The sequence below is a fragment of the Aegilops tauschii genome, chromosome 6 (genome assembly GCF_002575655.3).
Source record: "Aegilops tauschii subsp. strangulata cultivar AL8/78 chromosome 6, Aet v6.0, whole genome shotgun sequence".
NCBI lineage: Eukaryota > Viridiplantae > Streptophyta > Magnoliopsida > Poales > Poaceae > Aegilops > Aegilops tauschii.
Genome location: NC_053040.3, coordinates 52,234,660 through 52,249,541, shown reverse-complemented (window position 1 = coordinate 52,249,541; position 14,882 = coordinate 52,234,660).

Below are 14,882 nucleotides of genomic sequence, written 5' to 3'. Positions count from 1 at the left end.
AGCCAGTCGCGCGACGACGACGACGATGACGGCGACGGCAGCGACTACACCCGCTTCTACAGGCTTCTCGGCATGTAGACACCGGCGACGACGGCGACTGTGGCGGCTAGGCGTAGTTTGGCGTAGTTTGCATGTTTTCATGTTTTCTGTACAAATTTCAATGAAGTTTCGCCGAGTTCGTGTAAAAGTCGCCGAGTTTGCATATATTTTATACGCAACATCGCCGAACCCGGGGCGACCGGTGGGCCGACGACTGGGAGCTAGGTCGCCCCCACGCGCCAATCTAGTGCCGGCTCACCCCGGGGGGGCTCTTTTTTGGTGTCCTGGGAGGCCGAACGGCTGGAGATGCTCTTACCATTGGATCTCCAAGGTACTTTCTTATGGGGAAATTAGGATGTATCACGTGGAATTCATCTGTGATTGTTCTTACACAGCCGAGTGATAAAGCTGTTGTTCCTTTTTCTTCTTCTTTGCATCGAATAAACCTCTCCGTTCGCCCAGAAAAAAGAAAAGAATTTGTGTGTCCTTTTTATTTGCCTATAAGAGGTATTTTTGCATCTTCGGCTCGCTTTACTGTTTGTAGTCGTCGTCAGGTGGTCTACGAATCTAGATGTAAATCTTATTTCTAGTGTTCTTTGTATTACCTTAATAGTTGATGAATAGATGAGAAGTTTTCTTGTCTCAAAAAGATGATCATTTTGATAAAAAAATTAAAACTCACGCACAACATTCTTTTTCTTTTTTGATGTTCGCTGATCGACGTACTTCTGAATCTAATTTTAAATGTATTTTCTTTTCGTGAATACATTTTTGGATGAATTATTTCACTTTACAATACGTATGTTTACATGTATCATGCATATTCTCTTTTTTGGTAAACTTTTAATCTATTCATCAACAATCATAATAGTACAACAAATACCAAAAATCATAAAAATTACATCCTGATCTGTAGACCATCTAGCGACCGACTACACGAACTCACACGAACAAAGACTGGATCCACGTGGATCCTCCGAAAACAAACGCCGACTGAATCCCGTGAGATCTGCCATACATATCTCCACACATTGTCCGATGACGCTTAGAAGCATCACCGGGGCGGGGGCTAGGCAGGAAGAACAGAGAATCTTATTCCATCTTCACATAGGCACCACCGCCTTATCTCCTTGAGCAGGACACAAACTCTAAGAAAAACTCGGAAAAGCATATACTCCCTCCGTTTCTAAATATAACTCCTTTTTTAGAGATTTCAATACGGACTACATGCGGATGTATATAGACATATTCAAGAGTGTAGATTCGCTCACTTTGCTTCATATGTAGTCCATATTGAAATCTCTAAAAGAACTTATATTTAGGAACGAAGTGAGTAGAAACAATGCCCTCCCACCGGCAAGGGTCGAGTTCCACCACACCTCAAAGGCTCCAACAGGCGCGCTTCGCCTCGGCGTGGTATAATTTTTTTACAGCGCCAAAATAGTCTTTTTGCGCACGGGAGCGACGAAGAGGTTTTTCAGATGCACAATAACAGTGTAGCAGCCCCAAGCCTGCGGCCCCACCTGCAGCAGCCCGTGCGCGCAATCCGGCGCCCCAAATTTACAGTGCAGCAGCCCACGCACATATCCATGCGCTAAAGCTTTTTGTGCACGCTCTATTTTACAGCGTCTGCTGGAGCGTTGCTTTCTGTCTCCGGCGCACAAAAACGACTGTTTTAAGTGCGTGAAGCATTTTTAAGCGCCCGTTGAAGATGCTCTAAGCGCCGAGAAGATGACGAGGCAGACCGGCACCGACGCTTGTTCGTGTCGTGTAGCTACATGAGGAAACAACAGCAAGCGTATTTCGTTGTACTCCATACAATACGTACTCTTAGATCTATATATGGTTTGGAGTGCAACTTACATTTACCCCGCTTTATTTCGTTGATTGTGTAGTTCTCTTTACGGATGGAGAGTAGGCTGCTTTGACGTAGAATTTGTGTGCGTTCGTGTTCCATTCGTCAAAGTCACATTTTCTTTCACCCGACAACGGTCCACCTTTGGCGTTGGCATTCAGGGTCCGGTCATGGACGTGGCAAACCTTATGGTTTCTCAAGTCACCGGAACACCGTCGAAAGAACCACGTGGTATTTCAAGCCGGTCAGCCTCTGGTTGTTGGGCTGTGGTCGCCCCACGTGCGGCGGCCGCCGAAGCACGGCGCGCGGGTGGCTGGGCTGTTTCTGGGCCAGCTCGACCGGTCACGGTCCACACGAGACCACAACGTGAATTTGAAAGTGGTGCTGACCGGCCAGCGCGGGTGGCTGATTTCCACCTACCGGAGACGGGGTTGAGATCCTTTTGCAGTACTGCAGAAGTGCAGAGGATCACGAATCACGACCCCCCGAGATGGTGTAGTGCAATGATTTTTTCTGCAGAAGTTTGATGGTGTTAGGGTAATTTTTTTTTTTTTTGAATAGCGAGGGGAAAGGCCGCCCGCAAAGATACTGTTCAGAGCTCCCTCTCGGTGTACAACTTGGTTAACCAGGGGAAGCTACATCTTTACAAGTTACGATTACCACGCTTCTTAGAAATAGAGACCCGTGAGAGATTCAAGCTTTTTTTTCCCCTTGAAGTGGACCCCGCATGTAAGGGTCCGGTTGGGACGTGGTTCCGCATGACGGTATCATAACTGACATTCTATTAAAATACTTTAAAAAAATAAAAACACTCAGGACTTTCCACGCATTTTCCAAAATGTTCACGAATTAAAAAAAATCGAATTTAATAAATATTCATAAATTAATTATTTTATTCACAAATATGAAAACAATATTGATGGAGTCTAAGAAATGTTCGCTAGATTTATAATTGTTCATGAATTTTTAGAAATGGTCACGAATTTTAAATAATTTTCATGGATTTTAAAAATATGGAAAAATCTTCACAATTTTGAAGAAACCATGTGTGAGTTTTAAAAATAATAAATAAATAAATAAATTATGTTCCTAAATTTCAAATATCGTTTAAAAAATATATAAATATTCCAAAAAATATAAAAACAAATAGAGAAAAAGACAAACAAAACCTCCCAAAATTAGAAGGACCGGCCTACATGGCCAACTCAATAATGCCCATGGGGGTCTGTGTTTGCTAGACTGCCTCCGCGGTTTACACCGAATGTGAATTGTCCTAATTACTCTTGGAAGAAAATTAGAAATTAATTCCAAAACCAAAGAACAGCGCGGCAAAGCGGACTCTGCAACGTAATTTTTTTTTACATCTTCCCTTTGTCTTTGCCAACCCTTTCTCCTTCTTGTTCATCTTCTCCCTTTCCCATCGCCAACAATTCACCAACGCCACCCAGTCCGCATAATTGCTACTATCAACTTTCAACTAAATTTTCTCTAGGAACATATCTTAGTAGAACTAAAGCGTAAGCTACGACATTATTTGCAAAGACCTTTTGACTATGTTCATGATAATTAAGTTCATCTGATTATTTAATGAACTCCCACTTAGATAGACATCCCTCCAGTCATCTAAGTGATACATGATCCGAATCGACTAGGCCGTGTCCGATCATCACGTGAGACGGACTAGTCATCATCGGTGAACATCTCCATGTTGATCGTATCTACTATACGACTCATGTTCGACCTTTCGGTCTCTTGTGTTCCGAGGCCATGTCTGTACATACTAGGCTCGTCAAGTCAACCTAAGTGTTTTGCTTGTGTTCCGAGGCCATGTCTGTACATGCTAGGCTCGTCAACACCCGTTGTATGCGAACGTTAGAATCTATCACATCCGATCATCACGTGGTGCTTCGAAACAACGAACCTTCGCAACGGTGCACAGTTAGGGGGAACACATCTCTTGAAATTTTAGTGAGGGGTCATCTTATTTATGCTACCGTCGTTCTAAGCAAATAAGATGTAAACATGACAGACATCACATGCAAATCATAAAGTGACATGATACGGCCAATATCATCTTGCGCCTTTTGATCTCCATCTTCGAGACGCGGCATGATCACCTTCGTCACCGGCATGACACCATGATCTTCATCATCGTGTCTTCATTAAGTTGTCTCGCCAACTATTACTTCTACTACTATGGCTAACGGTTAGCAATAAAGTAAAGTAATTACATGGCGTTTTTGATTGACACGCAGGTCATACAATGAATTAAGACAACTCCTATGGCTCCTGCCGGTTGTCATACTCATCGACATGCAAGTCGTGATTCCTATTACAAGAACATGATCAATCTCATACATCACATATATAATTCATCACATCCTTTTGGCCATATCACATCACATAGCATACCCTGCAAAAACAAGTTAGACGTCCTCTAATTGTTGTTGCATATTTTACGTGGCTGCTATGGGTTTCTAGAAAGAATGTTTCTTACCTACGCAAAAGCCACAACGGTGATATGCCAATTGCTATTTACCCTTCATAAGGACCCTCTTCATCGAATTCGATCCGACTAAAGTGGGAGAGACAGACACCCGCTAGCCACCTTATGCATCAAGTGCATGTCAATTGGTGGAACCTGTCTCACGTAAGAGTACGTGTAAGGTCGGTCCGGGCCGCTTCATCCCACAATGCCGCCGAATCAAGATAAGACTAGTAACGGTAAGCAAATTAAACAAATCATCGCCCACAACTAATTTGTGTTCTACTCGTGCATAGAATCTACGCATAGACCTGGCTCTGATACCACTGTTGGGGAACGTAGCAGAAATTCAAAATTTTCCTACGTGTCACCAAGATCAATCTAGGAGATGCTAGCAACGAGAGGGGAGGAGTGCATCTACATACCCTTGTAGATCGCGAGCGGAAGCGTTCAAGTGAACGGGGTTGATGGAGTCGTACTCGTCGTGATCCAAATCACCGATGACCGAGCGCCGAACGGACGGCACCTCCGCGTTCAACACACGTACGGTTGGGAAGACGTCTCCTCCTTCTTGATCCAGCAAGGGGAGGGAGAGGTTGATGGAGATCCAGCAGCACGACGGCGTGGTGGTGGAAGCAGCGGGGATCTCGGCAGGGCTTCACCAAGCTCAGCGAGAGGGAGAGGTGTCACGGGAGGGAGAGGGAGGCGCCAGGGGCTTGGGGTGCTGCTCCCATGCGCCTCCCCACTATATATAGGGGTGGAGACGGCTGGTTTCTTGCCCTCCAAGTCCATTGCGGCGTTGGCAAAGGTGGGGGAAAGAAATCCCATCATTTTCCTTCCCCACCGATTGTTATCCCCTTTTTTAGGGATCTTGATCTTATCCCTTCGGGATATGATCTTATTCCTTCTAAGGTGGGATCTTGGTGCGCCTTGACCAGGGGTGTGGGGCCTTGCCCCCACTACCCACGTTCATGTGGGTCCCCCCATGCAGGTGGGCCCCACTTCGGAACCTTCTAGAACCTTCCCGGTACAATACCGAAAAATCCCGAACATTTTCCGGTGGCCAAAATAGGACTTCCCATATATAAATCTTTACCTCCGGACCATTCCGGAACTCCTCGTGACGTCCAGGATCTCATCCGGGACTCCGAACGACTTTCGGATTTCCGCATACTAATATCTCTACAACCCTAGCGTCACCGAACCTTAAGTGTGTAGACCCTACGGGTTCGGGAGACATGCAGACATGACCGAGACGACTCTCCGGTCAATAACCAACAGCGGGATCTGGATACCCATGTTGGCTCCCACATGTTCCACGATGATCTCATCGGATGAACCACGATGTCGAGGATTCAATCAATCCCGTATACAATTCCCTTTGTCAATCGGTACGTTACTTGCCCGAGATTCGATCGTCGGTATCCCAATGCCTTGTTCAATCTCGTTACCGGCAAGTCACTTTACTCGTACCGTAATGCATGATCCCGTGACCAACCACTTGGTCACATTGAGCTCATTATGATGATGCATTACCGAGTGGGCCCAGAGATACCTCTCCGTCATACGGAGTGACAAATCCCAATCTCGATTCGTGCCAACCCAACAGACACTTTCGGAGATACCTGTAGTGCACCTTTATAGCCACCCAGTTACGTTGTGACGTTTGGTACACCCAAAGCATTCCTACGGTATCCGGGAGTTGCACAATCTCATGGTCTAAGGAAACGATACTTGACATTAAAAAAGCTCTTAGCAAACGAACTACACGATCTTGTGCTATGCTTAGGATTGGGTCTTGTCCATCACATAATTCTCCTAATGATGTGATCCCGTTATCAATGACATCCAATGTCCATGGTCAGGAAACCATAACCATCTATTGATCAACGAGCTAGTCAACTACAGGCTTACTAGGGACATGTTGTGGTCTATGTATTCACACATGTATTACGGTTTCCAGTTAATACAATTATAGCATGAACAGTAGACATTTATCATGAACAAGGAAATGCAATAATAACCATTTTATTATTGCCTCTAGGGCATATTTCCAATAGTCTCCCACTTGCACTAGAGTCAATAATCTAGTTCACATCACCATGTGATTAACACTCAAAGTTTACTAGAGTCAATAATCTAGTCCACATCACCATGTGATTAACACTCAATGAGTTCTAGGGTTTGATCATGTTATGCTTACGAGAGAGGTTTTAGTCAACGGGTCTGCAACATTCAGATCCGTGTGTGCTTTACAAATCTCTATGTCATCTTGTAAATGTAGCTACCACGCGCTACTTGGAGCTATTCCAAATAACTGCTCTACTATACGAATCCGGTTTACTACTCAGAGTCATACGGGTTAGTGTCAAAGTTTGCATCGACGTAACCCTTTACGACGAACTCTTTTACCACCTCCATAATCGAGAAAATTCCTTAGTCCACTAGATACTAAGGATAAGTTCGACCGCTGCCATGTGATCCATTCCCGGATCACTATTGTACCCCTTGACTAACTCATGGCAAGGCACACTTCAGGTGCGGTACACAGCATAGCATACTGTAGAGCCTACGTCTAAAGCATAGGGGACGACCTTCGTCCTTTCTCTCTCTTCTGCCGTGGTCAGGTCTTGAGTCTTACTCAATACTCACACCTTGTAACACAGCCAAGAACTCCTTCTTTGCTGATCTATTTTGAACTCCTTCAAAATCCTGTCACGGTATGCATTCATTTGAAAGTACTATTAAGCGTTTTGATCTATCCTTATAGATCTTGATGCTCAATGTTCAAGTAGCTTAATCCAGGTTTTCCATTGAAAAACACTTTTCAAATAACCCTGGATGCTTTCCAGAAATTCTACATCATTTCTGATCAACAATATGTTAACAACATATACTCATCAAAAATTCTATAGTGCTCTCACTCACTTCTTTGGAAATACAAGTTTCTCATGAACTTTGTATAAACCCAAAATATTTGATCATCTCATCAAAGCGTTCATTCCAACTCCGAGATGCTTACTCCAATCCTTAGAAGGATTGTTGGAGCTTTCCATACTTGTTAGCATCTTTCAGGATTGACAAAACCTTCTGGTTGTATCACATACAACCTTTCCTCAAGAAAATCATCGAGGAAACAATGTTTTGACATCCTATCTGCAAGATTTCATAAATAATGTAGTAACTGCTAATATAATTCTAACAGACTCTTAGCATCGCTACGAGTGAGAAAGTCTCATCGCAGTCAACTCCTTGAACTTGCCGGAAAACATCTTAACAACAAGTCGAGCTTTCTTAATGGTGACACTTACCATCATCGCCTGTCTTCCCTTTAAAATCCATCTGTACCCAACAGCCTTACGACCATCAAGTAGTTCTTTCAAAGTCTATACTTTGTTTTCATACATGGATCCTCTCGGATTTTATGGCCTCGAGCCATTTGTCGGAATCCGGGCCCACCATCGCTTCTCCATAGCTCGTAGGTTCATTGTTGTCTTGCAACATGACTTCCAAGACAGGATTACGTACCACTCTGAAGTAGTACGCATCCTAGTCGTCCTATGAGGTTTGGTAGTGACTTGATCTGAAGTTTCATGATCACTGTCATAAGCTTCCACTTCAATTGGTGTAGGTGCCACAGGAACAACTTCCTATGCCCTGCTACACATTAGTTGAAGTGACGGTTCAATGACCTCATCAAGTCTCCACCATCCTCCACTCAATTCTTTCGAGAGAAACTTTTCCTCGAGAAAGGACCCGTTTCTAGAAACAATCACTTTTGCTTTCAGATCTGAAATAGGAGGTATACCCAACTGTTTTGGGTATTCTATGAAGATGCATTTATCCGCTTTGGGTTCGAGCTTATCAGCCTGAAATTTTTTCACATAAGCGTCGCAGCCCCAAACTTTTAAGAAACGACAGCTTAGGTTTCTCTAAACCATAGTTCATACGGTGTCGTCTCAACGGAATTGCGTGGTGCCCTATTTAAAGTGAATGCGGTTGTCTCTAATGCCTAACCCATAAACGATAGTTGTAATTCGATAAGAGACATCATGGTATGCACCATATCCAATAGGGTGCAGTTATGATGTTCGACACACCATCACAATATGGTGTTCCAGGCGGTATTAGTCATGAAACAATTTCCATAATTTCTTAATTGTGTGCCAAACTCGTAACTCAGATATTCATCTCTATGATCATATCACAGACATTTTATCCTCTTGTCACGACGATCTTCAACTTCACTCTGAAATTACTTGAACCTTTCAATAATTCAGACTAGTGTTTCATCAAGTAAATATTCTCAGCATCTACTCAAATCATCTGTGAAGTAAGAACATAACGATATCCACTGCGTGCCTCAGCACTCATTGGACTGCACACATCAAATGTATTACTTCCAACAAGTTGCTCTCTTGTTCCATCTTACTGAAAACGAGGGCTTTCAGTCATCTTGCCCATGTGGTATGATTTGCATGTCTCAAGTGATTCAAAATCAAGTGAGTCCAAATGATCCATCTGCATGGACTTTCTTCATGCATATATACTAATAGACATGGTTCGCATGTCTCAATCTTTTCAAAAACGAGTGAGTCCAAAGATCCATCAACATGGAGCTTCTTCATGCGTTTTACACCAATATGACTCAAGTGGCAGTGCCACAAGTATGTGGTACTATCATTACTATCTTATATCTTTTGGCATGAACATGTGTATCACTACGATCGAGACTCAATAAACCATTCATTTTAGGTGCAAGACCATTGAAGGTATTATTCAAATAGACAGAGTAACCATTATTCTCCTTTAATGAATAACCATATTGCTATAAACATGATCCAATCATGTCTATGCTCAACGCAAACACCAAATAACAATTATTCAGGTTTAACCCCAATCGCGACGGTAGATGGAGCATGCGATGCTTGATCACATCAACCTTGGAAACACTTCCAACACATATCGTCATCTCACCTTTAGCTAGTCTCCGTTTATTCCGCAGCTTTTATTTCGAGTTACTAACACTTAGCAACCGAACCGGTATCTAATACCCTGGTGCTACTAGGAGTACTAGTAAAGTACACATTAATATAATGTATATCCAATATACTTCTGTCGACCTTGCCAGCCTTCTCATCTACGAAGTATCTAGGGTAGTTCTGCTTCAGTGACCGTTCCCCTCATTTCAGAAGCACTTAGTCTCGGGTTTGGGTTCAACCTTGGGTTTCTTCACTAGAGCAGCAACTGATTTGCCGTTTCATGAAGTATCCCTTCTTGCCCTTGTCCTTCTAGAAACTAGTGGTTTTACTAGCCATCAACAATTGATGCTCCTACTTGATTTCTACTTTCGCGGTGTCAAACATCGCGAGTTGCTCAAGGATCATCATGTCTATCCCTGATATGTTATAGTTCATCACAAAGCTCTAATAGCTTGGTGGCAGTGACTATGGAGAACCATCACTATCTCATCTGGAAGATTAACTCCCACTCAATTCAAGTGATTGTAGTACTGAGACAATCTGAGCACATGCTCAACGAGTGAGCTTTTCTCCCTTAGTTTGCAGGCTTAAGAAACTTGTCAGAGGTCTCATACCTCTTGACGTGGGCACTAGTCTGAAATCCCAATTTCAGTCTTTGGAACATCTCATATGTTCTGCGACGTTTCAAAACCGTCTTTGGTGCCACAATTTTAAACCGTTAGCATCACACACTGAACTATCACGTAGTCATCAAAACGTGTATGTCAGATGTTTCGCAACATCTACAGACGACGCTCGAGGTTCAGCACACCGAGCGGTGCATTAAGGACATAAGCCTTCTGTGCAGCAATGAGGACAATCCTCAGTTTACGGACCCAGTCCGCATAATTGCTACATCAACTTTCAACTAAATTTTCTCTAGGAACATATCTTAGTAGAACTAAAGCGTAAGCTACGACATTATTTGCAAAGACCTTTTGACTATGTTCATGATAATTAAGTTCATCTGATTATTTAATGAACTCCCACTTAGATAGACATCCCTCTAGTCATCTAAGTGATACATGATCCGAATCGACTAGGCCGTGTCCGATCATCACGTGAGACGGACTAGTCATCATCAGTGAACATCTCCATGTTGATCGTATCTACTATACGACTCATGTTCGACCTTTCGGTCTCTTGTGTTCGAGGCCATGTCTGTACATGCTAGACTCGTCAAGTCAACCTAAGTGTTTTGCTTGTGTTCCGAGGCCATGTCTGTACATGCTAGGCTCGTCAACACCCGTTGTATGCGAACGTTAGAATCTATCACACCCGATCATCACATGGTGCTTCGAAACAACGAACCTTCGCAACGGTGCACAGTTAGGGGGAACACATCTCTTGAAATTTTAGTGAGGGATCATCTTATTTATGCTACCGTCGTTCTAAGCAAATAAGATGTAAACATGACAGACATCACATGCAAATCATAAAGTGACATGATATGGTCAATATCATCTTGCGCCTTTTGATCTCCATCTTCGAGACGCGGCATGATCACCTTCGTCACCGGCATGACACCATGATCTTCATCATCGTGTCTTCATGAAGTTGTCTCGCCAACTATTACTTCTACTACTATGGCTAACGGTTAGCAATAAAGTAAAGTAATTACATGGCGTTTTTGATTGACACGCAGGTCATACAATAAATAAAGACAACTCCTATGGCTCCTGCCGGTTGTCATACTCATCGACATGCAAGTCGTGATTCCTATTACAAGAACATGATCAATCTCATACATCACATATATAATTCATCACATCCTTTTGGCCATATCACATCACATAGCATACCCTGCAAAAACAAGTTAGACGTCCTCTAATTGTTGTTGCATGTTTTACGTGGCTGCTATGGGTTTCTAGAAAGAATGTTTCTTACCTACGCAAAAGCCACAACGGTGATATGCCAATTGCTATTTACCCTTCATAAGGACCCTCTTCATCGAATTCGATCCGACTAAAGTGGGAGAGACAGACACCCGCTAGCCACCTTATGCATCAAGTGCATGTCAATTGGTGGAACCTGTCTCACGTAAGAGTACGTGTAAGGTCGGTCCGGGCCACTTCATCCCACAATGCCGCCGAATCAAGATAAGACTAGTAACGGTAAGCAAATTAAACAAATCATCGCCCACAACTAATTTGTGTTCTACTCGTGCATAGAATCTACGCATAGACCTGGCTCTGATACCACTGTTGGGGAACGTAGCAGAAACTCAAAATTTTCCTACGTGTCACCAAGATCAATCTAGGAGATGCTAGCAACGAGAGGGGAGGAGCGCCGAACGGACGGCACCTCCGCGTTCAACACACGTACGGTTGGGAAGACGTCTCCTCCTTCTTGATCCAGCAAGGGGAGGGAGAGGTTGATGGAGATCCAGCAGCACGATGGCGTGGTGGTGGAAGCAGCGGGGATCTCGGCAGGGCTTCACCAAGCTCAGCGAGAGGGAGATGTGTCACGGGAGGGAGAGGGAGGCGCCAGGGGCTTGGGGTGCTGCTCCCATGCGCCTCCCCACTATATATAGGGGTGGATGGGGCTGGTTTCTTGCCCTCCAAGTCCATTGGGGCGTTGGCAAAGGTGGGGGAAAGAAATCCCATCATTTCCCTTCCCCACCGATTGTTATCCCCTTTTTTAGGGATCTTGATCTTATCCCTTCGGGATATGATCTTATTCCTTCTAAGGTGGGATCTTGGTGCGCCTTGACCAGGGGTGTGGGGCCTTGCCCCCACTACCCACGTTCATGTGGGTCCCCCATGCAGGTGGTCCCCACTTCGGAACCTTCTAGAACCTTCCCAGTACAATACCGAAAAATCCCGAACATTTTCCGGTGGCCAAAATAGGACTTCCCATATATAAATCTTTACCTCCGGACCATTCCGGAACTCCTCGTGACGTCGGGGATCTCATCCGGGACTCCGAACGACTTTCGGATTTCCGCGTACTAATATCTCTACAACCCTAGCGTCACCGAACCTTAAGTGTGTAGACCCTACGGGTTTGGGAGACATGCAGACATGACCGAGACGACTCTCCAGTCAATAACCAACAGCGGGATCTGGATACCCATGTTGGCTCCCACATGTTCCATGATGATCTCATCGGATGAACCACGATGTCGAGGATTCAATCAATCCCGTATACAATTCCCTTTGTCAATCGGTACGTTACTTGCCCGAGATTCGATCGTCGATATCCCAATGCCTTGTTCAATCTCGTTACCGGCAAGTCACTTTATTCGTACCGTAATGCATGATCCCGTGACCAACCACTTGGTCACATTGAGCTCATTATGATGATGCATTACCGAGTGGGCCCAGAGATACCTCTCCGTCATACGGAGTGACAAATCCCAGTCTCGATCCGTGCCAACCGAACAGACACTTTCGGAGATACCTGTAGTGCACCTTTATAGCCACCCAGTTACGTTGTGACGTTTGGTACACCCAAAGCATTCCTACGGTATCCGGGAGTTGCACAATCTCATGGTCTAAGGAAACGATACTTGACATTAGAAAAGCTCTTAGCAAACGAACTACACGATCTTGTGCTATGCTTAGGATTGGGTCTTGTCCATCACATCATTCTCCTAATGATGTGATCCCGTTATCAATGACATCCAATGTCCATGGTCAGGAAACCATAACCATCTATTGATCAACGAGCTAGTCAACTAGAGGCTTACTAGGGACATGTTGTGGTCTATGTATTCACACATGTAATACGGTTTTCAGTTAATACAATTATAGCATGAACAATAGACATTTATCATGAACAAGGAAATGCGATAATAACCATTTTATTATTGTCTCTAGGGCATATTTCCAACATAACCTCGCCGCTCTAAGGAAATGATAGAAATCTACGCTAAAACTCCGTCCTAGTGGACGCATTCTGCAAGGATCAAAGCCCAGAGGACTAACTACAAGACGAAGCACCATCATCCGTCTGAGCGTTGTACATGCATGTGAGGACTAAAAACCCTAAACTAAACATAGTTGAAACATGATCATTTTGATAAAAAATAAATACTCACCCACACCACCCTTTATTTTGCGTGTTTTGCAGATCATCGTACTTTTCGTATCTACATATTTAGATGTATATTTCATTGTACATAACGTATTTTCAGACCTATATATGGTCTAAAATGCAATTTATTCTGTTTATTTCATGGAATGTGGAATTTTCTTTTTTTACGGATGGAAAGTAGGCTGCTTGACGTGGAATTTGTGTGTGTTTTCCTTCCGTCAGTCACATTTTCGCCCTACCACGGTCCTCCTTGTCGTTGGCGTTGGCGTTGACCAGGGTCCGGTCATGGGTCATGGTAAACCTTGATACAGTTATGAGAAGCTTAAATTACCTAATCAGTCGTACTTCGCAATTAACACGTGGTTTCTTTCACGGGGAAGAGAATACTGACAAGAAAAAAATTGAGGGGGAAGAGAATTTTTTATATTTTTTTGAACTCAGGGGGAAGAGAATACTAACACATGGTTTCTCAAGCCACCACCGTCGAAAGAACCATATGGTCTGTGGTCGCCCCCACGTGCCACGGCTGCGGCGGCCGTCGAAGCACGGCGCGCAGGTGGCTGGGCCGTTTCTGGGCCAGCCCAGGAAACGGAGCGAAGAGCGCGGATAGCAAAAAATGTGGTAGAAACGGGATTCGAACTCGCACCTCCAGAAGCCAAATCTTCGAACTCAGCCACTAGGCCACAATTCCTTAGTTGTTCATTTTGAGGACAAACGAGCTTTATTATATACCCAGCCTATTATGCGTATTATTTTATGATAAAATAAAAAATGAATGCACCATATAAAAACGTGAATTTCGAGAAAGTTCATAAAATTTAAAAGGTGCGTACAAACTGAAGTAAATCATGAATTTGAAAAAAGTTCACAAAATTTAGGATAAAGTACATCAAATTTTGGCAAAAAGTTCATCGATTTTGAAAAGAGTTCACCGATTTTGACGAAAAAGTTCATCGATTTTGAAAAAAGTTCATCAAATTTGCAAAATAGTTCACCGATTTTGAAAAAAGTTCATTGATTTTGAAAAAAGTTCACCAAAAATGGAAAATAAGTTCACCGATTTGGAAATAGTTAATCAAAATTGAAAAAAAGTCCATCGAATTTGAAATAAAGTTCATCAGTTTTATAAAAAAGTTCATCGAAATTAAAAAATTAGTTCATCAAATTTAGAAATAAGTGCGCAAATTTTAAAAAAGTTCATCCATTTTAACAAAAAGTGCGAACCAGGAAGAATAAAAAGGAAAAAAAGAAGAAGGAGAAGAAAAGAGGAAAGATGAAAAGAGTGGAAAGATGAATGTTTTCACTTTGGGTGTGGTGGCGCAGTGGTATGTCGATGCTAGCTCGTAGGATGAGGTCGCCGGTTCGAGTAGCAATACATACTTCTTTTTCGTTCTGAAAAACAAAAATTATTAGATGGGCCGGCCCAGCTCCCAGCGCTGCAGGC